Source organism: Arvicanthis niloticus, chromosome 6, assembly GCF_011762505.2.
Source record: "Arvicanthis niloticus isolate mArvNil1 chromosome 6, mArvNil1.pat.X, whole genome shotgun sequence".
Classification (NCBI taxonomy): Eukaryota; Metazoa; Chordata; class Mammalia; order Rodentia; family Muridae; genus Arvicanthis; species Arvicanthis niloticus.
Genome location: NC_047663.1, coordinates 13,325,399 through 13,352,950, shown reverse-complemented (window position 1 = coordinate 13,352,950; position 27,552 = coordinate 13,325,399). Strand labels below are relative to the sequence as shown.

Sequence of the window (27,552 nt, the reverse complement as noted above, 5' to 3'; positions counted from 1 at the left end):
ACCCTAACATTGGAAGGCCTTCTCATCCCAAGCAGTGCAGGTAAGGTGCACACAATCTGTATAAAGTCTCGCCCCTCATCTTCTGCAGTCTATGCTTTGAAAGCTACACACCAAGCACATCCATTGAATGCCCCAGGGTCTTGGAATGCATGCATGTTAAGAGAAAGTCTTAAAGGAGATCATCAAGCTTTGTGCAGTGGAAAGTGGTTAATACAGAGACTCATACCTGGTCAACGTGTGGAGAATAAGTGTCCAGGGATTTTTGGCCATAAATGGGACATCTATGTTATATACACTCCTGCCAACACTCAAGAAACACTGTGGAAGAGTGGGTGGAAAGACTGACTGTAAATGCCAGAGTCAGGGAGGACTGTGGCAATCTGATGTCTTCTAGACATGACCAGACTACTGTGCTCATGAACTCCCAACTGCTACTACTGTCTGAATAAGGCCTGCATAAGATCAAGTCAGATGACATTCCAGCGTGAAGGGGGATCTATGAGACTCACTCCTAGCTGAGGAACTATTGACTATCGATGAGTTCTAGGGCAGGAAGAGTCCATTTTCTTAGGGGTGTTATCCTTGGTAGGTTGACCGTATTCCAGGGGGTGGTTCCACGCCCACACACAAGTGAATAGCACTAACTGTGTTCAGTGGGTTTTTTAGAAAAGAAAAAGAGAAAGAAAGAAAGAGAAGGAAGGAAGGAAGGAAGGAAGGAAAGAAGGAGAGAGAGGAAGACAAATATATGGATATGCAATTGTGGCATATGTCATGGGGAATCTAAGAAGAGTTATCAGGACAGAGTAGGGGTGAATATAACAAAACTACATTGAATACATACATGAAATTCTCAAAGAATAAATAAAATATTATATTTTTAAAAGGCAATCAAGTTAAATTGAAGCCCTAAAGGCGAATCCTAAGCCAACACAGCTGGCTTACAAGAAGAAATTGAGATATGTGGCACTGTTCTTGTCTACAGATGACTCAGAAGGCATCGACCTACCCAACACTTTGCTTTCAAATCCAGACTTGGAATTGTGGAGAAACCTGTAGTTTCATCTGACCCCTGAGTCTGTAGCTGTCCATTATGGCAGCCCTAGGAAACTTACGTCCTTGGGGTAGGTTTTCTAGGTGTATCACTTACCTTATATGGGAGTCTGTGTCTTCATTAAATTATTCATCTAATCATTTTTATATTGGTCTGGACTCATGAAGATTTATTTTTTGCCCTAGGTTAAAATCCTCTCCCCTACCTCGTTTCTCAGATTATTTCTATATTGGCCAGTGTGAGTTCTTTCTCATCAGTTCCCATATGCCTGAGATTCAACCATCAATTCCTATGCTTATTATGCACACACGAACTTTGTCCTTTGGCACTGGAAGAGACATTCTAGGCTCATCTATCCTTTGCCCAAATCCTAGAAGCCACCCTTTCTCCACGGATCCTTGGATCCTTGCATCCTTGCATTGAGAAACTGTGTTAGAAACCACAGTCCTGGCTCTGGGTGCTGTTCACTGAGAAGCTCTGCTTCTAAGGCTATGAAAGGCAAGGGTTCTGTCTTTTCTGTGAATCCTAAATTTCAGAATCTGCCAAAACTTCAGCAAACGTCTTAATGAATTAATGATTAACAATTATGTCATCCTTCACCATTCCTAGAACAGACCTGGCTTTGAGGGAAAGAAAACAAACAAACAAACAAACAAACAAACAAACAAACAGAGACTCTCAGAGTATGCTGGGATCAGGTGGACTGGGCTTTCTGGTGGAGAAACTGCAGGACCTTTGTATGAATAAATGCTGTACGCTGTATAAAGATTCTCTTTGTATTATTCCAATGTTGATTTCTGTGCTCCCATGTGTGGTTGCAATCCTTATTCTGAGAATCTCCTGTCTCAATGTTGTGTAAACATTGCTCTCCAATTATTCCATGATTGAGCAATAAAGAAACTGATTAGCCAATGACTGAGCAGGGGAGAGAATAGGGCAGGACTTCCTCTCAGCCAAGGGAGGGCCAGGAGAGAGAACAAGTGGGGATTCGCCATGGAGACACTATGAGAAAAGACCTGGAGCTCAGAAAGCTAGATCAACACTAAAATGCAAGTATCACTAGGATTTTTTTTTCAAGCATTATTTTTTTTATTAGATATTTTATTTACACTTCAGATGCCATCCCCTTTCCCCATTCCCCCCCCCCTTAGAAAACCCCTATCCCATGCCCCCTTTTCCTTTTTGCATTTATACATTTTTTTAAATAATGTTAATCATAAGCGTTATAAGTTTGGAATTGTTCAATCAGAGGTGTAACCCACTGACCAACCTAGATATAACAACTATCTTTGACTGGTGGAGATACATGAATATCTGCCTCCCTGTCTCCCCCCTCTTTCTCTCTTTCATCACCTAGCTTCTCCTCTCCTTCTTCTTCTCCTCTTCTTACTCCTTTTCTTCCTCTCAGTACTCCTCCTACCTTAGCTCCTCCTGCACATCACCCTTCCTGTTAAAATGAAACTTTTCTCTCAAAATACAATTAGAGCATAATTATGCCAATTTGTACCAGTGAGGTACAAGATAGCCCTAATACCCCATCCATCCTTTTGTTGACTAACCAGCACCTCTGTCATCTATCCTAACTAAAACATTTAGTTCTGAACCTGGCTTTAGGATGAATGTCAGCTGACGACCATCCACTCAAATCTTTTCTCTCAAGGTAAATAGCTATAAGTTTTCAACCCCGTCAGAAATCCAGAATGACTGAGTTAACTATAATTGTGGGAAGCACAAAGCATAGCTTCTAAAACTTAGCCAATTTATAGAGACCTCTGAACACCTGAAAAGCCCCTATACTACCGAACGTTGGAGTATCAAATCTTCAGCCTTCTGGCCCAGAATCATCTGACAGACCTTGGTGATGCAGGATTATTAAGGACTGATTACTCTGTCTAAGCAGATGTATCACTAGGATTTTGACTGGGAGGTAGCCAGATTAGCTTAGAGAATCAAAATTGAGTAATGCTGCTCAGTTGTTGTGCCCTTAAAGATTGTTAAGTAAGTATAATAGTCCAGTCTCAATTATTTGGGAGCCAGATGGGTTAAGAAGAAAACTGCAAAACAAACTTACAAAAAATGCCACTAACACACGTTGGAAGCACAGAGTGTTTATTATATATAGTAGAATATGAAGGTGGAGTTATTACACACAACTGAACACAGAGACAGGGTCATTACAGACAGATAAACAAGGAGGCAGGGTTTATGGATACAGATAGATCCAGGAAACAGACTTAGCTCATCTTGGTGAGAAGCAGTCTTAGGTTATAAACATCTAGGTGGTGAAGCTATGGTGCACATTTTCTGCAACACTATCAACACCTGGTGTTGATCCCCTAAGACTGCTTAGGGGTGGCACCACCCATAGTGGGCTGGGCCCTTCCACATTAATCATCAATCAAAAAAAACACCCTACAGGTGTAGGTATCTTCTCAACTGAGGTTTCTATGTGTCAGTTTGACAAAGATCCTACCAGGACCGCATGCATTCTCATATGTCCTGTGTACACACCCTCTTGTGTGCTTTAAGTTGACTTTAGACGACATGTAATTCATAATACAAGGTAAATGCTATAGAAAGTTACTGTATTGTTTAGAGAATAAGAGTTCGATGCTGTTATGATTCTTCTTAAATTTGGTATTTATTTAACATATAAAATTAAAGTCACTAAAATATTCCTTTTCTTCACAGTATTTTCAAAATCTGTTCTTTTAAAAAATATGTGTGTATTATTTTAGGATGCCATATATATGAATACTGTTTTTAATCATATCCACCCACCCCCACCACTCATACCCAACTTCCCCTACACCCACACCCCATTATGTGTGCTCCCAGCTTCATGTCCCTGGTTTTTTTTTTTTTTTTTTTTTTTTTTTTTTAATAACCTAGCAAGTCTACTTGCTGCTCATATGCACACAGGGGTCGGGCCATTCATGGAGCGCCAGGAACCTAAGTTTGAGACATAGTTCTGAAGAAAAATACTTCTTATTATCCATCTAAGATGGGTTGAACCTACAATGCAGAACCCACAGTTACAGTTGAGTGGACTACGCTATTGTCTTTTATATTTCAATTATGCATAGGTGGTATTGTGATTCATAAAATAGAATTCATTTTTAAAAAAAAAAAAACACTGATAAGCTGATAGAGCCAGCTTTTAATGTACACCTGCTACTTAACGATTCCTGCCACTGTGACAAGATTTATTCAACATAGCTGCTCGTACGTTTGTACTCATACCAAAATATTCCATATCGAGAAATTCTCCCTTTTCAGTAGTGTCCATGTAATTTTCAGGGATTTTGTGTCTGTCATAACTCACCCTTGCCAACCCTGTTGATATGCTTCTTACGTATTCCGTTGGCCCAGATCACCTTTGCAACATAGAGTAGATGCATGAAGCAGGAATGGAAACAATCTTTATATCACTTACTATTTAATCTTTGTTGATTTTTTTTATTGATATGTTTTGCCTACATTTATGTATGTGTATCACATATGTGTCTGGTGCCCTTAGAAGCCAGAAGAAGACATCAGAACCCTTGGAACTGGAGTTAGAGATCGGAGTGAGCCACTGTGTGGGTCCTGGGAACCAGACCCAAGGCCTCTACAAGAGCAGCAGGTGCTCTTAATCAATGAGCCATTGTACCAGCCCATTTTAATGGAAAATACAATCTTTCTACATTAGGTATTGTCTTAGTCAGGGTTTCTATTCCTGCACAAAACATCATGACCAAGAAGCAAGTTGGGGAGGAAAGGGTTTATTCAGCTTACACTTCCACATTGCTGTTCATCACTAAAGGAAGTCAGGACTGGAACTCACACAGGGTAAGAACTTGGAGGCAGGAGCTGATGCAGAGGCCATGGAGGGATGCTGCTTACTGGCTTGCTTCCCCTGGCTTGCTCAGCTTGCTTTCTTATAGAACCCAAGACTATCAGCCCAGGGATGGCACCACCCACAAGGGGCTGGGCCCTCCTCCCTTGATCAGTGATTGAGAAAATGCCTTACACTGGATCTCATGGAGGCATTTCCTCAAGGGAGGCTCCTTTCTCTGTGAGAACTCCACCTTGTGTCAAGTTGACATACAAAGCCAGCCAGTACAGATTTGAATTATTTACTTATGAAAAGTAATAACTTTTTAAATTATTAGATGAAAGAAGATTCCTGCATACTACTCATTTGTTGATGTTACATTTATTCAATATTTTATTTTCATTTACTAAGATCCAGTGGTGACTTTAAGTCTGTTAATATGCCAAGCCATGTGCCTAGAGCCACATTTTTAGGCTGCCCTCTTTGCTAAGTAAAGCTTATTACTTTACTATTTTTTCCTGTATTTGATATGCTAATATTTTGAGCATTCACAGCAATTCTTTTATATTATTATAATAAATGTATTACTAGAATCTTATTAAGTAAAATGGCAGATGATAAATTGCTCATATTTAAATGTACGTCGGTAACCCTGGACACTACATGTCTATCATCCCACAGATTTCCTTATGTGCCTTTATGTTCAATTTTCCTTCTTCTCTGCCCCCATCCCTCATGGTCCCCATGCAATCACAAATCTGTTATCTGGCCACTATAAGTTCGTTTGCATTTCCTAGAATTTAGATTCACAAAAAAAAATCCTATAATAATCTTTTCTCAAGTTCTTTTGTTCAGCATAATAATTTTCATCTCCATGTATGTCATAGCAGTTTATGTTTATTTCTTCTGAATGTGTATGTGGAGAGGGAGAGGAGGAGAGAAGAAGGGAAGGGACTTTATAGGTCCATAGGAAGAGCTAGCGGGGTTCCTTTAAAGTCACCATGTCACCGAGTTGTTGCATGTTGACTATGTTGTAAGTTATACTAAATAAGCAAGGGAACACGATTGCATATTAAGTCAAACAACATCCTTGTCCTCATTGTATTAATTTATATTCATTATTTTTTTTCTCCTTCTTCTCCTTATTTTTTTAGACAGTCTCACTATGAAGCTCGGTCTGGTCTCAAACTCATAGCAAGCCTCCTGCCTAGGCTACCCAGGTTCTAGAATGACAGTTGTGAGCTGCTGCACCTAGATAATTCTTTAGGACAGAGTGATCATGATCACACTAAAGTGTGTAATCCCAACATGAAATAAATGTTCTACGACCTTGTGGAGGCAACCCTTCATCTCCTGTGTAAACAGATCACCGAGAGAGCAAGGAAGCGGGCCATGAGGTCACTACAGCAGATGGCCAGTGAATTTCAAGTGGATTTTTTGACAAATTTTATTGTTGTTTGTTTTTCGTTGATGGAGATTGAATCCAGAGCCTTGGACTTACTAAAGAAGTGCTGTATCACCAAGCTGCACTCCCAGGCTTTAACACATTTTAGTTGTGTACATGATTGTTTAAGATGGACATGCTGCTTCCCAGTCTCTTTAGTGGTTGAGTGAAACTGTATGACAAAATTCCCATGAGCAGACAGAAGTGCTGTGGGCAACTCCCTGCAAGTGTCTTATAAATAATTTTGTTGTTGCTGTTTGTTCATTTATTTATTTGTTGAGACAAAGTTTTCTATAGAGTCCTGGCTGTCCTAAAACTCACTACGTAGACCAAGCTGGCCTCAAACTCACAAAAATCCTCCCGCCTCTACCTTGAAAGTGCTGGGATTAAAGGTGTGTTTCACCACCATGCCCAGCCAGTAAGTATCTTTAAAAAGGAGGCTATGGTCCTGTTGTCTTTTTGACTTTATGGATATAACATAATTGTTTCAACTGAACACTATGTTAGCTATCAGATAAATGATGGAATGAGAATACACAGAAGCTCGTAGTCATATGTTTTAGAGCATACCTTTAATTTGGAGGCAGAGGCAAATGGATCTCTGAGTTCAGCCTGGTTTATATAGTGAGTTCCAGGCCAGCCAAGGTTACAAAGTGAGACTGTGTCAGAAGAAGAAGGAGGAGAAAAAAAAGGAAGAAGAGGGAGGGGAGGAGGGAAAGGAGAAAGAAGAAGAGGAAGAGAAGGAGAGGAAGAAGGAGAGGAAGAGGAAAAAGACAAGGAGGAGGAGGAAGCAGCATCAGCCTGGAGGCCTGGTTGTCTTGAAACCAGCAGTCTCTGGATCACTGTATTACTTATGTTTCTGCTGCTGTGATACAATAGCCTGAGAAATGCAACTTAAGGATAAAAGAAAGGGGGTCTGGCACCTAAAGTACAGCTTGGAGTCGGGGTAGACATCAGGTCACAGTCCATCATTGCCGGGAAGTCAGGGCAGCAGGAAACTGAAGCAGCTAGACTCATTAGAACCACAGCCAAGAAGAGAAAGCAGGGCTAGAGCGATAGCTCAGTGGGTAAAGGTGTCTGCTACAGGTGGAAGGAGACAACTGGCTCTCATAGGTTGTCCTCTGACCTCCACATGTTGCTCTGTGAAACGTGCTCACACACCCATAGTAAATAAATACAATGTAAAAGAATATAAGAATACAGAGCAATGAATGAATACAAGCATGCTTTGTTCAGCTCAACTTTTCACTCTTATACAACCTAGGATCTTGCCTAGGGATTGCTACCCACAATGAATAGATCTTCCCTCTACAACCATCAAGGTGATCCCCCACAGATATGTCTACCAACCCAGATCATCCTTCACTGAGACTCCCTTCCCACACAATCCTAGACTGTGTCAAGAGGACAAGCAAAAGCAACCACCATAGGCCACCTACCAGAGTTTTCCATGTGAGAAATAAGTCCCCATGCAGTGATCCCTGAATATCTGTAGGATATACGTGTCAAGAGACCCTCTGAAACCATGATTATTACTGAATCCTATACGTCCTGTATTATGCTTTGTCCTGTAACATACATGCTTATAGTAAGTTTTTATAAATTAAGCACAGTAAGAAGTTGATAATAGGGCTGGAGACATGGCTCAGAGGTTAAGAGCACTGGATGTTCTTCCAGAGGTTCTGAGTGCAATTCCCAGCAACCTCACGGTGGCTCATAACCATCTATACTGGGATCTGATGCCCTCTTCTGGCATGTAGGCATACACGCAGGCAGAATCCTGTATTCATAATAAATAAATCTTTTAAAAGTTAAAAAAAAAGAAATTGATAATAATGAGTGATAAAATAAAATGGTGATAAAAACAGACTATAAAAGTTATGTGAGTGTGGTTTCTCTCTCTCTCTCAAAACTTCTTATACTCACAGTGCTCCCAGTTCTCAGGTGAAACAATGTGATCTAAGTGAGAAGCCAATGAGGTGACCCACAGGGGATAGTGTAGGGGTAGTGATATAAGCACTGTGATACTGTGTAGTGGGAGGTGTTAGAAAAAGGGGAGTGGCACAGCTCCGGCCAGCTCCCTGGCCTCTGCCACGTTCCCCCTCTAAAGGCAGCCCAAGCTGGCCAGGAGCGCCGGCCTGGGATCCATGAAACGTTGGTGTGACTGTTGTCTCTGCAGGTCAGCTCCGTGGAGCCCAGGGCTGTAAGCATGGCTCTTGGGCCAACTCTGCCACTCTCATAGTGCTCGGCTCAACCCCAGATAATAACTGCCATCCTCACGGTATCCGGTAGAAATAAGACTCTTAATTCTTAAAACTAACCAAATAGATTTCTATATTAGCAAATGTTCAATACACAAGATGCCCACACAATTAGAATTGTTAACTCAATATCTAACCTTTTGACATGAATAACTACCCGAGACTCCTAGAGACGTGCATGTCTGCCTCCATCTTGCTTCTCCTCTCCCTTCTCCTCCTTTTTCCTTTTCCCTTCCTTCCTCCTCCCAACTCCTAGCTCCACCTACCTCTTCTACTGCCCAATCACAGAGCTCCACTGCAAATACAATGGGCAGGAAAGGTCCTGCAACCGTACTGTGACAGCGGATGTGATAGTGCGTACCAGGAGGGTAGAATATACATACAGTGTAGATCCTGAAGAGGGGACAGTTCACATTCCAGGGGTTAAAAGAGTGGGAGAGCCTGAGATTTCACCACGCTATCCAGAATAATGTACAATTTAGGATTTATGCATTCCTTGTTTCTGGGCTTTTTCATTTAGTATTTTCATACCAGAGTTGGTTGTAACCAGGAAACCTAAAGCAAGAGGGCATGGGAAGGTATAGGCGATATATACTTTAATGCTATTTTGTTTCTATTTCATTCTTGTTGCTTCTGGTCTTTTCTCTCTACAGCTGAATCTAGTCTTACCCTGAGTCACTATGAGTGTCAAATCTTCAGGATGTGAAAGAGAGATACATACCAGGAGCTGACAGGTCAGTAAGGCAAAAGTTCAGAGTCTAGCCCTTTGCTGCCCCGTTTTATGAACAAAGTATCCAGTTCACTTGAGCTCAGTCTGGCATCCCATTGGTTGATTTCCAAGCAAAGTGTTGACTGACTATCGGACATGTCCAGCCTGCAACCTATCAGGTCATACGTCCAAGAATAATCATGAGTATGACCCAACACATTTATAGATGACAACACCATGTTGCAATGGCAAAGGGTTGGACAGCCTGTCCCTGTTACTTTGCTACAGGGACTTTTACTAGGTCCTTGTAGCCTAACATGACGGAGACACTGTAGTGTTGCCCGCTTTTGACAGAGGAGAACATGATGTCTCCCCCAACAGCCTAGTCCCAGAGTCACACAGCTGTACGTACCTGGGCAGAAACTTCAGACCTTTGTTTGTTTAATTTCAAAGCTCCTTCCCTTCCTTTTGTGCCTGCTGGATGACTTCCACCCCGCTGTGGTTTCTTATGTTGAGAAGTCTCAGAAGGAAATGGATAGTCTGGGCTGATTATTCTCAATTTGATGATTTGTCAATCCAACTCCAGAAGAGTAAAAATAGACAGGGGCAGGCTGTTTCCTCCCCTGTGCCACCCTCTCCCCTCCCCACCCCCACATCATTCTGGACTTAGCTTAAACATAGTTGTGACTCTGTGCATCTAAAAGCCATACTACTGCTCTCAAGGGACAAATGGGATACAGGCGTGTTAGGGAAAGGCAAGATTACATAAAAATAAAAGTAACGGTTTTCTGTGTATGATAGCCACATCAGGAAAACTTAGCTGTAAGTTCTGCCCAACACCTAGAGATGCTAGGATGTCAAAATGACCTGAATTCTCTGGGACAGACTCCTCTCAGCACCAAACAGAGCCAGCCTTGGCATCATTCCTCAGATGCCTAGCTTGTTGAAGCAAGGAGTCCCCTTTGGCCTGGATTAGTCTAATAGGCTGGATGGAGTGGCCAACAAGCCTGAGGGATACACCTGTCTCTGCCTACCTAACACTGGCATTACAAGGGTGTGCCACCACACCTGGCTTTTTAAATGTAGATTCTTGGGGTGGGGTGTGTCAAACTCAAGTCCTCATGCTTGCATGGCGAGGACTCTGCCGATTGAGCCATCTCCCCATCTTCCTTTAAGGGCTGTGTGATGATCTTGGGCTGCTCAGGTCGTACAGAATAGTTTCCTTTCAAAGTTCCTAATCTAGTCATTCTGACTGTCTTTCCTGCATTAGGCAACATGTTCTTGGGTGCTATGGATTGAGTGTGGACTTTTGGGGCTGATATTTTTTTCTGTCTACTTCAGTAAATGTTCAATAAGACAAAACTATATCCACTGATTTTGTTTCAGATGCCTTCAGGAGGCATGGGCAGGGATGTCCTTTTCTCAGATCTTCCTTGGGCTAGGGATCCCCACAATGGAAAAGCATGGAGTTCTGAAACAAAACAAAATAACACTACCCACAATGATGGGCTGTACCCTCAGACTATGAGCCAAAATTAACCCTTTCTTCCTTCCTTTCTTCCTTCTGTCTTCCTCTTTCTCCCTCCTTCCTTCTTTTCATCTTTATTTTCATCCTCTTTTCTTTCTCCCATCCCTCCCCTTCTATCCTTTCCTTCTTCCTTCCTTAGTTTGCCTTTCTCAGGGACTTTGTAACATCAATGGAAAAAGTAACTGATGTAATTTTCTATAGTCAAAATCTCTCTCTCTCTCTCTCTCTCTCTCTCTCTCTCTCTCTCTCTCTCACACACACACACACACACACACACACACAGCAGCAGCAGCAGCATTATAAATAATGCTGCAAACTAAAGATGGAAACAACTCAGGTGTTGAGCAAGAGATGAAGGCATAGACAAGTTGCAGTCTGTATAAAAAGTGGAATGTTGTTCAGCTTTTGAGAAGTAAGGAAATTCTGACCCATGCTCCAATATAGGTGAACCATGAGGGCATTATTCTAAATGAGACAAGTCAGCCTCAAAAGGACACATGCTGTAGGAGTATACTTATATAAGGTCTCTGGAATAGCCAAATTCATAGAGGGGGGAAAGAAGGAGGAGGAGGCAGGGGAAGGAGAAGAGGAGAAGAGGAGGAAGGGGAGGAGGAAGACAAGAAGAAGAAGAAGAAGGAGGAGGAGGAGGAGGAGGAGGAGGAGGAGGAGGAGGAGGAGGAAAGAGGAGGAAAAGGAAGAGGAAAAGAAGAGGGGGAGAAGGAAAAAGGGGGAGGAGAAGAAGGAGAAGAAGAAGGAGGAAGAGGAGGAGGAGAGAAGGAGAAGGAGGAGGAGGAGGAGAGAAGGAGAAGGAGAAGGAGAAGGAGAAGGAGGAAGAGGAGGAGGAGAGAAGGAGAAGAAGAAGGAGGAGGAGGAGAGAAGGAGAAGGAGAAGGAGAAGGGGGAGAAGAAGAAGAAGAAGAAGAAGAAGAAGAAGAAGAAGAAGAAGAAGAAGAAGAAGAAGAAGAAGAAGAAGAAGAAGAAACCACCAGTGGCAGCTTTCACAATCTGTAGACAGTGGGAAGTGAGAAGTCTGTGTTTGATGGAGACAGTATTTCAGTATGGAAGGTAGGAAAGAAGGGAACAATAGTCGCTAACTTGCCCAACAGTGTGAATACAGTTAGTCACCATATACCTACTCACGGATAAGACAGCACACTTCGGGCTATGTTTAGTACAATTTAATCTTTTATACTTATTTTGAAACAGCAAAGTCTAATGTAGACTACTCTGTTCTGAATGACAGAGATGTAAACACACTTTGCGGAGATCCAGTCATGTAGCAAAACTGAAGAAAGGGTACTCCTGTGGCTGGTATCAGGTAAGGGCATCATTCAGGACTGTGTGGTGGGCCATCAGACAAGGAGTAGGCAGTGGGGAGTGTCAGTGGCTGGGCTGTGCTAAATTAGGTGAGGAAAGAGAGAGAGGGGAGAGGGGGAGGGAGAGGGGGAAGGGGAGAGAGAGGGAGAGAGGGGGGAGAGAGGGAGAGAGAGAAAGACAGAGAGACAGAGAGGGCTTCCTTACTGTGTGTTTCTAAGGCTCTAACTGAGTCAGCCTGCTGAGGATCAAGGATGTCACAGAGACCAGGTCACTCTTCCCAGAGTTGATCTCTTCTATTCCCATCCTGGGATCAAAGGGACCCTCCCCTCCACAGGAACCCCTTGTTTATTTCCCCAACTTCCTGATGACCTAGTTTTGTATCTCTGTGTTTTCTTCCTACTCTCCCAACCTCTGGTCCATCCCACTCCCGCTGTGTTGGAAGGAAAAGGCTCTGACCTTCCATTCCAGATGCTGGTCCCTGGGCCACATGCCGGTGGGAGCCTAGCCAGGTCCCTGCTCCCTGTTAGGCTTTATTCTGTGACTGTGGAGGATCACAAGGATCAGGGGCACGAGTACTCCTTTGTTCTTCCAGCCTCCCTGAACAGGGTCCCTCCTGGAGCTGGGGCAGTTGGCCATATGTTTTACTCTAGGGAAAAACAATCTGAGTTTATGCTGATTATAAGCAATAAGTGCATGCACAGTGGACAGACTTGGGTATTGCAGAATGCAAACACACACACACACACACACACACACACACACACACACACACACACACACCAAATCCCAAACCCCAAACCCCAAACACCAACACACCAAAAACTACTCTTAAAGAATTAACCATATTGTCTTATCTGAGAAAAAAAAAAAAAAAACCAATGGCATTTTCTGAACACAGGTATCTCTTACTGAGCATGTGGATTTGGATCTATAACACCTTATTCCTGTGTATCCTCAAATCCAGGAAGCACATATCTCATATAAATGATATAATATAAGCATATAACCTGGCCCTTTCTGGTGTGTACTTTAAACATGTCCAGATCACTTATAATCTCTGATACAATATGGATGCTATGTAAATAGTTGCTGTATTATATTGTCTGAGGAACAAGAATAATAAAAAGGGTCCTTTTGGTGCTCCATACAGACATGATTTTCCCCCCCAAATGTTTTCCCCCAATTGATTGAATATACACATGCAAATCCCACACATTCGGAGGACCAGCTGCTGCCTCTCAGTCTGTTTACATCTGTCTGGCTGTGCATGGGGGTGTATTTTATCATTCATGTATTTATATACACAATGACAACATACTTAGTAATGTAAATAATAATAAGGACTTGTAATATATTTGCTCATGTAGGTCTGCTCTCTTAGAAGCTGTTTTCCTTTATCCATCTATCTATCTGTCTGTCTGTCTGTCTGTCTGTCTGTCTATCTATCTATCTATCTATCTAGGTCTTTGGCTAAACCCAGAGCTCACCACATCTGCTAGTCTTGCCAGCTAGTATGGTCCTTTGTCTCCACCTCCCCAAGTGCTGGGATTACAGGCAGCCTGTCCTTGACCTGAGTACCGGGGATCTGAACCCTGGTCCTCACACTTGTACAGCAAGCACACCACCAACTAAGTCATCTACTCATGCCCATGAGAGCTGCCTTCCTGTTTTAACCAACAGTTCATTATTATGAACATATTTCCTTGCCATGCCATGAATTGCTTTTGGCGGTACCCATTGCCCCTCTTTCTCCTTCCTCCCCTCCTATCTCCATAGTGCTGGGGATGGAACCCGGGGCCTTGTTCACACTAACAAGCGCTCTAACACCTGTTAGAACTAGATTCCAAGCCATGCCGTATCCCATCCAGTGATTGTACACTATTCTACCATGTGGACAGGGGTTCAGGGATCCCTTGAATATTTGTAAGGATTCCTCTGTTCACAGCAGGAATTTTTGTAGCTCATGTTTTCTGAAATATGAGCAGAAAGCACCCAATAGAGAAATTGTGGAAGAATTTTCCGAATGGGCAAAGAACATGTATGAGGTTAGGATTTGAAATGAGCTTCAGGCATCTGGATTCTGGGAAAAACGTCTTTCCTGATGGGCTTGAGGGGAAGTAAGTCTTGCAGGTGGAGTGAGAGTCATGTTGAACTCTCGCTCATCTTTCTCTGTTGTAGAATGGAATTGGGGTGCGTTGTGTAAGGCATGGGCAGTTTTGTCTTTTGAAAGATCTGAGCCGCAGTGGCTACTGGGTTATGTCCAGGTGTAATCAGATATATTCATCTGTTGCCTGCTCATTATTGGTTCCATTCATCAAGCATTTACTGGGGATGCATAAGTGGAATTATGCTATGTAACCAATCACTCCAAAGCAGAGCAAGTTAAATAACAATAAACACTATTATCTTTTCTGATTTCCCTGGGCCATGAATTCCAGAGAAGCGTAGCTCAGTGGCCTGGGTCAGGGTCCCACATGAGATAGAGCCCATGAGGCCAAGTGGGACAGCATGTGACTACGGACTCAATTCAGTCCTCAGGATCTGCTTCCACTTCATGGGTTGGCAGGATGCCTCAGTCCCTCATGATGTGGCTCTCTCCAGAGGCCTGCTTTGTCTTTACAACGTGGCGACTGGTGTGCCTGGAGTGGGCCGAGACACAGCCAAGACAAAACAAGGAGTATTTTGATGACCTTGCCTGGAGAGTCCCACTTGTCATTTCTGTAATATCTTACTTACCAGTGAGTCATCCTCATTCACATTGGCCCCATCCGATGTACGCATGGATGTGACTATCAGAATCCAGGGATAACTGGGTACCACCCAGGAGGCCATCTATCACAATGATAAGCCAGGCTTCAGCCTGCTTAGGACAGAAGTGGAATGAGATGGTCTTGAACCTAGGAAAATGATGACGATGGTGATGTGTACAACTGTAGCGACACTCCATCTCTGGTTGAAGGTCCCATTAATGGTGTAGCCACAGAAATTGTCCCTAGCCTACAGGCTAGCCCATGCCTGCTATGAGCATACATCACTGCATTGCTAACTGGGACTGTCTATGATGGACAAAGTCAATGTTCATGTTTATGATGTACAATTTAGTTGTCTGTCTGTCTGTGTCTGAGAAAAGGTCTCACTCATTAGCCCAGGCTGACCTCCAACTCATTGTATACACCAAAGCCAGCCTTAGACTCAAGAAACTCCTTCTTCAGCCTCCTGGGTGCTCCACAGATTACAGATATGTACTATCATACCAAGTATAATGTTAGTTCTTAATGGAAAGGCCATTTGTTTTATAGCAGGACATTTGGTGTGAAGTGTTATGAAGTAGCAACAAACTGGAAGTTGATCTGTAGCTGGGGTTCTATGCCTCAGGGGTTCTTGTGTTTGTCTATGTCTAGAGCAGACATCGACCTCTGGGACTGCAGGCCATCACTGGCATTCTGAGATCCCCCCCCCCTTCCTTCTGTGACACTAGAATGGACTTTTCTTCCAGACAGTGTTGTATTTCAATGCTTTGTGCAGAGATCCCAGTCTATTCTGAGGGAAGAACGATCTCTTACATTTTAGGATGGAGAGTGTTCTCATGACTTGGTGAGAAAAATCATCTTTGTGGAGGTGTGGCTCCTTGAGCTACATGAGGTAGAAAAAGATGAGATGTCTCCTGAGGCCCTCGGTGGAGAAACCCCACCTTTGAAACTATGGTTTGTCATGTTGACTTCTCCTAAGTCCCCACTGGCCTTGGCTCCCTCCTCCTAACTTCCTTTGATATGCTGTTCCTTACCAGCCAAAGTTAGAAGTTTGAACGTGGCTGTTTAGTTTCAGTGGTTATTAAAAAAAAAAAAAAAAAAAAAGTCACAGCTAAATCTCACCTGGGCCTTTCTGCATCCTATTAGCTGTGTCCCCTGTGTCTCTGATGGCCACCCATTTAGCAGTCAGATCCCTTCCATCCTGCTCTTGGCTGAAGATGACCCACCTCCTGCTGCTCCCTACTTTCTGTCTTCAGGGGTGGGTTGGGGACAGTCCTTCCCCAAATCTAAGACACACTTGTGCAGTGTCAAAGGGTTGACTAAACTCTGGCTCTTGGTAGGTTTTTTTCTTCTCCTCCTTCTTCTTTGGTGTTATCTGAGACATCCATTTGAAACTCTCCAGAAGTCAGAGCCCTTGAGTTACATGCCAGGACTTCTGCTCTCTAAGGGAGGAGGAAGTCCTAACAGCTTTAGGCTCACTCTCCATTTGAATAGTGTTCAAACCCTTTGCCCTCCTTGTTACAAATCTCTCAGTCATCCACCTCAGAGCTTTCCCAGAACCAAGGGCAAAGCTCCAGCTGCCGCTGGCCCCAACAGAATGGGATCTGTTCCCCCTGGTTAAGCTGAAAATTCCTTCTCATCTTGGCAACCACATCACACCGATGTGTGTTTGCAGATCTGTGGGCAACAAAAACTCTACAGCATTTCCTCCCTTACCACGTGGTCTTGCTAAGTCATGTGTTCTTGTATGGATCAGTCCCTGTCCCCCACACCCTGCCCAAGGACATGATCTAACATTTGTTTACCCCAGAGCTCTTCTTGCATAACTCAGCCCTAGTCTCTGTCTCTTGAAGTGATTGAGAATCCAGAGTTGGCCGTCCAGCTGTCTCTCTGGCTTTGGATCAATAATCAATTTGATTCTCGTATTTTCTAGAGTTTAATCCAAGTCATTGATAAACATGTTGAATAGAAGTGGACACATGACACAGCCCTGTGCTACTGAAAATCTTTCTGGGGTCAGAGTTCACATATTGATGACCCAGCTGCCAAACACAGCCTGCAGATGTGCTGTGTTTGGACTGCATAATATTTTATGTTTTTTTTTTAATTTTACCTTTGAATTAGTGGCCAACACTGGATTGTTTTTTAAAGCTTCTCCTGAACGATTGAAGCTATGTCAACACCAGAACCACAACCCAACAGCTGGAACAGCTGTATACAGTTATGTAGGTTGTAGACTGTATACTCTACCTGGGACTCTGGCAATGAGCACATCTGGTAATCGATACACAGGCTCTCCATTTGGCCTCTGTCCCAACGGTCCCCTGTTATCAGGCACACAGCCCACTCCTACTTATTGACGATATCTGTCTCATTCCTGAAGGTTTCCATTTAGCAGATTCTATATCCTGTTTATCAGCATCCTTTGGGTACAATCTGTCAGCTGGTTATAAATCTAACTAATTGCACCATTTCCCAGGCCATGTAATCTCCCTGGATTTTATGAGTGCTTTTGCCAGATGCTGTATAAAGCTTGGTTATTAGGGTCCATCGCATGTCCTTGGCGGGCTAGACTATTAGGACCGAGGGAAACAAAACTGCAAAGACCTTGGCACGGCTTGGTCTTGGGAAGCTGTGTATTTACTTCAAGAGGAACAAAGGCACTATCCTGAAAACATTGTTTTTAGGACCTTAAAATCGAACCAGGCATTTGTAGCAAATTTACCAAGCAAGCGTGCAGAACTAGGTACCCTCTAACCTTTGGAACTCCCTTTCTTCCCAGGTCCTTTGGCTGTTCCCTGATTTGGAATCATGTTAGCAACTCATCTTAGAATCCTTAAGATCAAATCCCATGGCTGGATCCCTAGAGCTAGTAAGTATTTCCTGTTGGTCTTCGACTGATGCCTTCTTGTCAATGTCCTCTGCCCCAGTCAAGCTGAAATCCATCCATAGTCATTCTCTTAAGCATGTCTTCCTTCTGTCTTCATGGGGGCCATTTGGACTGCTAGGACCACGGTCAGAGCTACAGGTTTATAAGCTTTCCATTCTAAAAGGCTTTTTGAGTTACCTTCTCTGCTTATGAATAGTGTCTAGGACTCCCGCACCATGCTTCTGGACCCTGGACTCACTGCACAACCTCTAGGAACCTCTTGAATCTGCAACGTGAATTACCTCTGCTACTGCATGCTCATCAAGATGGCACCAGTTGCTAAGTAACCCCCAAGAAAAGGAGAACAAGGTAGTTATCACTTCTTGACATGAAGTCAAAGCAGGCTCGTGCAGCCTTTTAGCAACTGGCTTCAACCAAATGAAGATGCAAGGCACTCTCCCTCCACCTCAAGGCTGTGCTCGCTTCAAACCTGGCTACCTGGAGGTCCCCACAGCCAGGCTGTGTGTCTTGCTTCTGCTGTAGCTCACCAGCAGGCAAAGCTGCAGAGTGTCATCTAGCTGTGGGTCTAGGAAGCAGAGAAGGTGGTAACGACCAAAGAGCTCAGTCTCAGGAAGTTTCCCTATGGTTCGAAAACCACTTTCATCCACACTAGCTCATGATGTCCTTTCTTTAATCACCCAGAATACATTGAGCACCAACTCGTACCTCAAGGTCTGAGGTGTGAGGTCCTCTGTACCTCCTCTTTGCCCCTGGAAGCATCTAATGATACTGTTGCTCACGTATCCCCCCTCCAGGAGTCCCCCAGGCTGAGCTGATGAGAGCTGGTGCCTGCCACCCATACTGTGACTTGAACCTTCTCTTAGACTACATGGTTTTAATGTCTGTGTTGCCACAATTCTTTCCCGACACATGGATCCTATTGCCAGATACTGTGAGAACCACCAGGGACACCACAGCAAACAAGAGAGAGAGTTCTTTAAGCGTCTGCAGGTGCAACCGAGCCTTCTGTTTCTACCTGGAAGCTGTTGAGTCTTTTGAAATAATAGAGACAAAGAATTTGCCTGAAGTAGTACCTGATGTGACCAGCACAAGGAGGCTATGTGCAGGCCTCCTGCTTAGGCTGGTGTATGCCTGATGACAATATTGAAAATCAGTTCAGTTCCCTAGGACTGATTCCAGAAAGACAAAAAACCTGAAGAGCAAATAGTGAATCATGGTGTCTGGGTCCTTGGGTCTGACACGGTGGGTGATGACCCTCTGAGCTCCTCTGCTTGAGGACATGGAGCCGAGAGGCAAGTGGAGACTCCCTGTCTGGGCCACCCAATTGGAAATCACACCTCATGGTCTGGCTTCACAGTTTCAGCCCCTTCCAGTCTGGTGACGTTCTCTCTCCCCTCAGACTTTCATGCTGGGGACCTGCTAGGATCCTGCTGAACAAAGTCCTGAACATTGGTTATCAAGTTACCAGGAGCCTTCCTTATTGTGCTTTGGGCCTAGTTCTAAGTGGTGTGGCTACAGAAAGGGTTCTATCCACCAAGTCCTGGCCATCATGCATGGCCAGACACACATTTGGGGATATCGGTCACAGGGATTCTGTGACCGGGACATGTCTTAGGCCATCCAGAGCAAGAGATAGGGCTACTACTTGTAGTAAAAATACTCTGTACATTGAGGGATGGGATCAGTGGGCTTTCCAGCGGTGAGGCCTTTAGGATTTATTTGAATACAATGGATTAAAATCATTTGTAGCCAAAAGGTTTGATGTTCAGAAACATTTTTTTTTTCTTATTACCTCAAAGACATTATGTTTGCTACAAAAAGATTTGCTGAGAGAGGACCCAAGAATCCTTTGTCATCATCTTCCTGCAAACCAGCCAGTTCAGTGACTGACAAAAACCCAAGAAAAGAAACTCAAAGGAGGAAAGATTTAGCTCATGGTCTTAGAAACCTTTGTCCAGAGTGGGCTAGCTCTGTGCTAAGGTCAGGCAGCAGGAGTGGGAGCTGAGAGATCACATCTTTTACCATAGGTACCATGGCAGAGCATGGTAGGGGGAAGACGTGGTAGGATACAGATGTTCACTTTACAGTAACCAGAAAACAAAAGATAACAGGGGGTTATCTCTTTCCTGGGCACATCACCTAACAGTCCCTTTAGCCCTGAATTCACCTAGGGATTAATCCATGGGTAAAGTTAGAACACTCATGACTCAATTGTCCCTGGTGATTGGCTTCACTTACCAAATGGGGACCCATTCTTCAACATATGGGCATTGTGTGTTAGCTTATTTTCTTCTGCTGAGATAAAACACCACGATCAAAAACGACGTATGGAGGAAGGCGTTCATCTTGGTTTATGGTCCAGAGGAGTATTGGTCTATGACGGTCAGGAAGCATGGTATTGAGGGACAGCCATGGCAGCAGAGAGCAGAAAGCTGAGAAATCACCTTTTACCACAAGCATGAAGCAGAGAATGCAAGCTTTATGTTAGGCAGGACCACATGCTCTCAAACACTGCCCCCAGTGACACACTTCTTCCAGCAGGACTACACTGCCTCACCCTTCTCCCCAGTTCTAAACAGTGCCACCAACTGGGCACCAGGTGTCTAAACACCCAAGTTTATGGCAGACACTTTTCCCCCAAACCTCTACACAAACCACAGATAGCAACAACCACTTAGCTAGAGTTGCTATCAACAGTGTGATCTGCCTATGGACTGGTTTCAATCTCCCCTTGACCTCAAATTCATATGCTGAACACCTTTCCCAAAATGTAACTGTATCTGGAGATAGGGCTTTAGAAAAATATTAAATGGGGTCATAGGGTGGAGTTCTAACCCATAGGATGGGCACCTTTAAGAGAGGAAGAAAGTTGGGTATGGTGGTGTAACCCTAACACTCCCAGGAAACTCCAAGCTAGCCTTGGTTACTAAATGAGGTGATGTCTCAATAATAAACAAACAAATAAACAATAAATAAGACCATAAAAGAATATGGGTGAACTTCAATAGACTGTTTACCTAACACACACATGAAGCCCCAGATTTCATGCCTAGCATTGCATAAGCCAGGCATGATAGGACATGCCTGTAGTCCCAGCACTCAGGAGGTAGAGGCAGGAGGATTGGAAGTTCAAGGTCATTCACAACTATGGAGTTTGAAACCAGCCTGAGACTCTGTCTCAAGGGGGGAAAAGAGATGACAGGAATTCAAAAGAAAATAAACAAAGAAGCAGAGATCTGTCTGAGCACACACAGGCCCGAGAGTGCACACACACACACACACACACACACACACACACACACACACACACAAAAGCAAATAACGTGAGACACAGCAAGAAGATGGCCATAAGCAGGGAAGAAAGTCCTCAGCAGGAAAAAAAAGTCAGCTGACACTTTAATCTGGGAGTTTTCAGCCTCCATGCGTGAAAGAATCACTTCCTGCTGTTTAAGCCACCAGTCTATGGTATCTTGCGATAGCAGCCGAGCCTCTGTCCCCTTCTTCTATGTGAATGTTTGTATTTTAATTACCAAAACATTAGCTCCACATGCATCAATCTGTAGATTACCCTTTTGTCTTAATTGTAGTATGGATTGTGTTCTCTGGCTAAGTATTCTTTTACATGTCATATGTCACGGCTCATAGTATGTCATATGCTAAATATACATATATAAGCATATTTTCTATGTTCAATATACACAGTTGAATAAAGACAATTCAGAATCTACAACATATAAGAAACATTCAGTTTGGGGAGGGACATCTAGGGAGTTCAAAATTTTCACATAAATATTGCAAGGAGCACACATATCTAAATCTGTGTGCATACGTGCTTCTGTATGACTATGTTCTTAGATGTACAGTGTGAACATTTTGGTGCTATGCATGTGTGGTTTTAATTGCCCTAACAGAAAAGTGGCAATTTTTTTTTACCCACCTCTAGCATATGGGGATGTTCAGTCACATTTAATTTTATCCTTTTTTTTTTTTTTTTTTTTTTTTAAATACAGAAAGGCAGAGTGGCACACAGGGCTTCTTTGCTCGGCTACTTGCCCATCTTTGGAGATCCTCAGCTGGGCTAATGCCAGCTCATCCTTGCTTTGCCACCCCATGTTGTGGTCTAACCTATCCTTTAGGCAGTGACTTCAACATACGAGTCACCGGGACCCTTTCTACAAATGTGTTCAATGGTCTTCATCTGTAGCCTCTGACTAAGTTTTCTTAGTTGGCTGTGTCTGGGTCCCATGCAAAGGAACACATGGAGATGAACTGTCGGAGAAGCCCCTGTGTTTCTATAAATAGGGCGAAAGGTGAAAGGTGATGTTCGGGCAAAAGTAGCTTGCTTCACAGTGTTGCTTAGATGCCTCTTAACTTCATTTCTTTTTTTTTTTTTTTTAAATGAATCATCTGATTCATTTACATTTTAAATATTGTCCCCCTTCCCAGTTTCCCCTCTATAACCCCCATCCCATTCCCCCTCTTCTTCCTCCCCTTTGCCTCTATGAGGGTGCTCCTCTACCCACCCACCCACTCTCACCTCACCGCTCTAGCATCCCCCTATGTTGGAGCATCAAGGATCTACAGGACCAAGGGCCTCCCCTCCCATTGATATAAGTCAAGGCCATCCTGTGCTATACATGTAAGTGGAGCCCTGGAGTCTTCCATGTATATTCTTTGGTTGGTGGTTTAGTCCCTGGGAGCTCTGGGGGTGGGGGGGTCCAGTTAGTTGATATTATTCTTCTTATGGGATCGCAATCCCCTTCAACTCCTTCAGTCCTTCCCCTAGCTCTTCCATTGGGGTCCCTGGGCTCAGTCTAATGGTCGAGTGTGAGCATCTGTAACTGTATTGGTTAGGTGCTGGTAGAACCTCTCAGAGAACAGCTATACCAGGCTCCTGTCAGCAAGTGCTTCTTGGCATCAGTAATAGTGTCAGTGTTTGGTGTCTACAGATGCTAAATGACCTTGGCTTCTATCTAATCTCCCTATATCTAAAGTCACATGACCTTGGCTGTACTACCTGATGTCAATGTATTTCAATGACTCCTTTGTAATAGCAGCCAATCATCATATACATAGCAAAGCAGGTTAAATTCGCTCATATATGTATGCATGTAGAAAACATTTAATAGAACAACTTCATATGTATAACACATATGTTTATAGCAGTGCTTGCCACACAAGCACTTAGTAAATAGAACCTAATGTTACTGCATTATAACAAAACAGAAGCCGCTAAGAAGTGATGGTATTATTAGATCAATAAAGAAAAAGTAACCCTCTTGTGTTTCTACTTCAATGACATAGCATGCAATTAGGACATTTTTGTGAAGAAGATAAAGGGAAGTCTGTCTAAGTTGTGAACATATAAAGGAATTCACAAACAGAGTGTGTCTCAGTACCCCAAATATCAAGTAGTCTGATGATAGCCTTAGACCTCTGGTGTGCCCTTGCATTCTCAAAAGGGAAGGCCGTGGCTTCCGTCCTGATTGCAGATGTGATGTGACTAGCTGATTGATTGTCCTACCTTGATTTCCCCCAGATGCTGGACTGTAACTAGAATTATAAGTTAAAGCAAACCCTTATCCCCATAAACTGCTTGTCCAGGGTATTTTATCACAGGGACGGGAATAAAACAAGAATAAACTTCCTCTAGGCAACTCCACTTCAAGGTGCATGAACCCTCCCAATGCCACCACAGGAACCCAACAGTCCTTTAATATGGACAAAGGATAACACTGCCACATAAGGTGGCCCTGATGCTTAAGTACGTTAATTTATGTATGCAAATGAAAACAGGCATCAGAACACTCAATACCTAACAAGTACAGAGTAGATTCAGAGCTGTCTCAAGGCTAAGGACAGATTTCATGGTCTTCCAATCCACATTGCCTTCACCATGTCTTCCAAAGGATGCTAGCAGCAAGATCTCTTCTCTGCCTTCTGCCCTCTGTCTCCTGTTCACTGTTGATGTAGCGTGCACTACTGGAAACTTAGACTAGATGACATGCAAGCCTACACCCAGAGCCATGGAGTTGACTCAGCCACCTTCCCGCTCTGTCTGCCCAAATATGATCATTTTTTTATATATATATTTAAAAAAAGGATGTGTGTGTGTGTGTGTGTGTGTGTGTGTGTGTGTGTATGTGTGGTGTGTGTCAGCACATATGTGTACAAATACACATAAAGGCCAGAAGAGGGTGTCAGACCCCCTGGACCTGAAGTTAACAGGTTGTTATGAGATACCTAAGGTGCTGATGGGCACCAAATCTAGGTTCTCTGGAAGAGCAGCAAGCTTTCTCCATCCACACAGAGCCATCTCTCCAACCCCACGTGAGGATCTCAAGAAAGAAAAACAACCCCCTCACAATGAAGGGGTTTGTGTTAAAGACATTAAACCCACGAGTATAAGTAAATGACTATGTTTCTTGTCCTGAAGAATCTAGTTACAGGTACAGGTACAGAGACTGGGGGGGGCTGTAACCTCTGTTTTACTCCCCCCCTTATTAATATAGAAGAAAGAGCAGCGGAAAGACCACCATCTCTATGCTGTCAAACAGAAAAGACACCCGATTTGAAAATGTTCAGACTTAACGATTCTTTAAAAGGTAACTTCAGAAAGCTGTCCACCCACCCATCAAAGAGGGGAGCCGTTTGAAGCCGCCCCCTCCCCAGTGCCTACCTACTGATTATTCTGGAACATATTATATTGACATAGGTCTATAGGACACAAAGGCTTCTCAGCATTTGGGTACAACCCGCACCTATCTTGCACTCATATAGATGGGTAACTTTGAAACAATCAAACGCATTAGAAGCTTCTTAATGAGCCGTTATCCGGATAGAAGCACGGTAAACTTCAGACAAACGCTTTTGTGGAAATCCCATCGTCTTTGATCCGGGAGAGTCACGGCAGGGTGGATTTATTTCAAGTTTATTATTTATTTATTTTATTTTATTTTTTTTTTGGGCATACCGGTCCTCCCGAAATATTGGGAGATATCTTTCTTAGCAAGATGTGGGAGACCACAATGGTGCCATCTCTTTCATTTATCTGCAATTTGACAGGAGTGCAGTTTATTAACTTAAAAAGAAGCGGAGACATTATCTGAAGCCTGGCGACTCTACTGGGGATTGCTTCCCTCTTGTACCAGTGGGAGTCAGCGACATTTTGAACTTCCTCGCCATTAAATGCCTTCCTGAGTGGTGGGAGAGCCTTTACAAAGAAGGCTGCTGCATTTATGATGTAAATTCGTTATTTTGACAGTCTTTGAGATCTGTCATATTCACATCCAATTTAATGCCTGGCCAAAAAAAAAAAAAAAAAAAAAAAAAAAATCCCTTTTCTTTTAGAACACTTTAAAGATTTTCAAAGCCGTTTTCATGTAGCAAGCTATTGTTATGCTTAATACATCCTGAAAGAATTTTAGCAAAGGAACTTACAGGATTCTGTTTTAAGTCATGTTGAGTTTTAAAACATGGCAGTCTTCAAATAGGCTTTGACCAGGCTATCTCTTTTTAGATAAGTTAAAAGCTACCCTTGATTTTCGTGTATACAATTAGCCAGCCCAGATGCACTTAGCAGCAGAGGCGAGCCTTGGAGATTTTGCATATGTTATTGTATATATTGGGTCATGGGCTCTTCTGGACTGTTGACTATTGAGTCTCTTAGTTGTCTTGGCAATCTAGAACACACCTGATGTTTTAACCAGAGGACCCTTTGCCTCCTAGAGAAGCCAACCAATGTCAGGAGGTGCATTTCATCATCACAACTAGAAGTGGTCCTCTGGTGTCTCCAGGGCTGCTGCCAAGCATCTTAGGATGTACAGGCCAGCCCCCTGCCATAAAAAAAATTATTCATCTATAATGCTGAGGTGGTGGAAGGAAGACACAGCGGCAGACAGTGCAAGTTCCTACCCGTAGGCCTATACAAACTCTGCCCAGGCCTATGTACCCATCAAGCAAAATAGAGATTCCCAGACCCCACCCTACACTTACTGAGACAGGTTCTCCAGGGAGAAGATGTGGGATCTTATAGAATTCAGATGCCTGCCCTTACATTGCACCAGTTCTGCTATAGTTAGTGCACAAGTGAACACTTGTCAAACATCACACTGAATCCTGGACATCTTTTCTTCCCAGTCTCTGCTTTACTTGGAATGATTAACTTTTACTGTGCACACCATTTTAACAAGCTTGCTTTTGGTTTTATGAGTTTGAGATATCTTAATAATCCTGTGGCTGGCAGAGATAAGGGTCCTGTTTGTATTGAATGAACAGTCAAGTATAAGGAGAATAGGTACAGATTGTGTGTGTGTGTGTGTGTGTGTGTGTGTGTGTGTGTGTGTGTGTGTGTGTCTCAGTTTGTATGTCAAAGTAAAGTGTTTTGCCTTGGTGCAAGTATGAGGACCTGCATTCTCTCCTCAGAACTGAAGTTTTAAAAGAAAAGCCAGGTGTGCTGTCTCACAAGTCCCAAGTATAATTTCATTGCTGGGAAGGCAGATGCAGAAGGACCCCCCCCCCACCCCCGGGACTCAGTGATTAGCCAGCTAGTCTGCATGGCAAGATCTAAGGCAATGAGAGACCCCATCTAGAAAAAGAGAGTTAGTGGTGCCCAAGGAACATCACCTAAGGTTGACCCCTGGTAAGTGCACACATATGCACATATATCCACCACCCTCCATGCATCTAGGAACTAGTGTGTACTTCAGTGCCAGAATTACACACAGAGGAAGAGATGAAGATGGATGGTGATCACAGGCAGCAGCCAATCAGACAGGCATGCCTCAGCAGCAAGTGCGGGGACGCAGAGACCCTCTACTGGGCCCTGGATTAACTCTTCAGTGCCTGAATTGTGGGGGAAGCCTAAAAGGCACTGCGGTGGGGGAGAGTAGCTAGGCCATCTGGTGGCACTCAGAAAACTACAGGCCATGGCTGTTCATCAGCCACTGACCCTGTGCAGTCAGCCCTAACCAATCAACAATCAGCAAATACTTGCTTTAAAAGATGTAAGGAATATACAAGGATATGTGTTTCTTGTCTCTCTTCCTAACAGTACAGAACAACGAGAGGAACACTTGTACTATATTAGGAAATGTTGATACACTGCATCTGGAGAAAAGGTGTGTCCCGGATATGTATGGATTTTACACAAATACCAAGCCATTTTATATAAAGGACTTGTGCATCTTCGTGCTTTGAAATCCAAGAGGTCTTGGACCAGACCCCCATGGAGTCCAAGTGATATTCTTACCACCAGTACTAGTATGTACCTCAGGATCACAGCCTGGAGAAATGATTCTTAAAATTGGGTTTACACAGCCTGAGTAAGCAGCCCCCGGGGTCTTAATCCAGTTCACATGGTGTATTAGTTACTTTTTTCTTATTACTTTGACCAAATACCTGACAAGATGCTATTTGAGAATTGGGCATGATGCCTAGAGAGATGGCTCGGCCATTAAAGACTGGGCTCACAACCAAGAATCCGGCTTGGTGGTGCATACGTATTATCCCAGCACTTGGGAGGTAGAGAAAGAAGGATCCAGAATTCAAGGCCAGTCTCTGCTATGAAGGAAGGGAGAAGAAGAGGAAGAGGACAAGGAAGTAAAAATCACCGATTGGAAAAGAGATCTACTTTGCTTCGATTTGAAGGATGCAGCCCATCACTGTAGGAAGCCGGACAGTAGAAGCATGAAGCCACATGCTCACATCTCAGCAGACCAGGATGCACAGATGGGACAGAAAACAGGCTGTCCGGGTTTGCTTCCCATCGCTGTGATAAGATACCAT

General features: G+C 43.5%; 1 long non-coding RNA gene across 2 annotated transcripts; it reads left to right on the top strand.

Moving 5' to 3' along the window:
* Positions 1-1,918: 1,918 nt before the first annotated feature.
* LOC143442629 (uncharacterized) lies at positions 1,919-21,508 on the top strand. 2 transcript variants are annotated; one of them, XR_013110966.1, is made up of 6 exons: positions 1,919-2,100; positions 9,227-9,307; positions 12,053-12,127; positions 17,659-17,748; positions 17,963-18,114; positions 18,561-21,508. It is a non-coding gene; the product is annotated as an uncharacterized LOC143442629 (long non-coding RNA). The 2 variants fall into 2 exon arrangements; XR_013110965.1 differs by having other exon boundaries at positions 17,963-21,508.
* Positions 21,509-27,552: the final 6,044 nt, after the last annotated feature.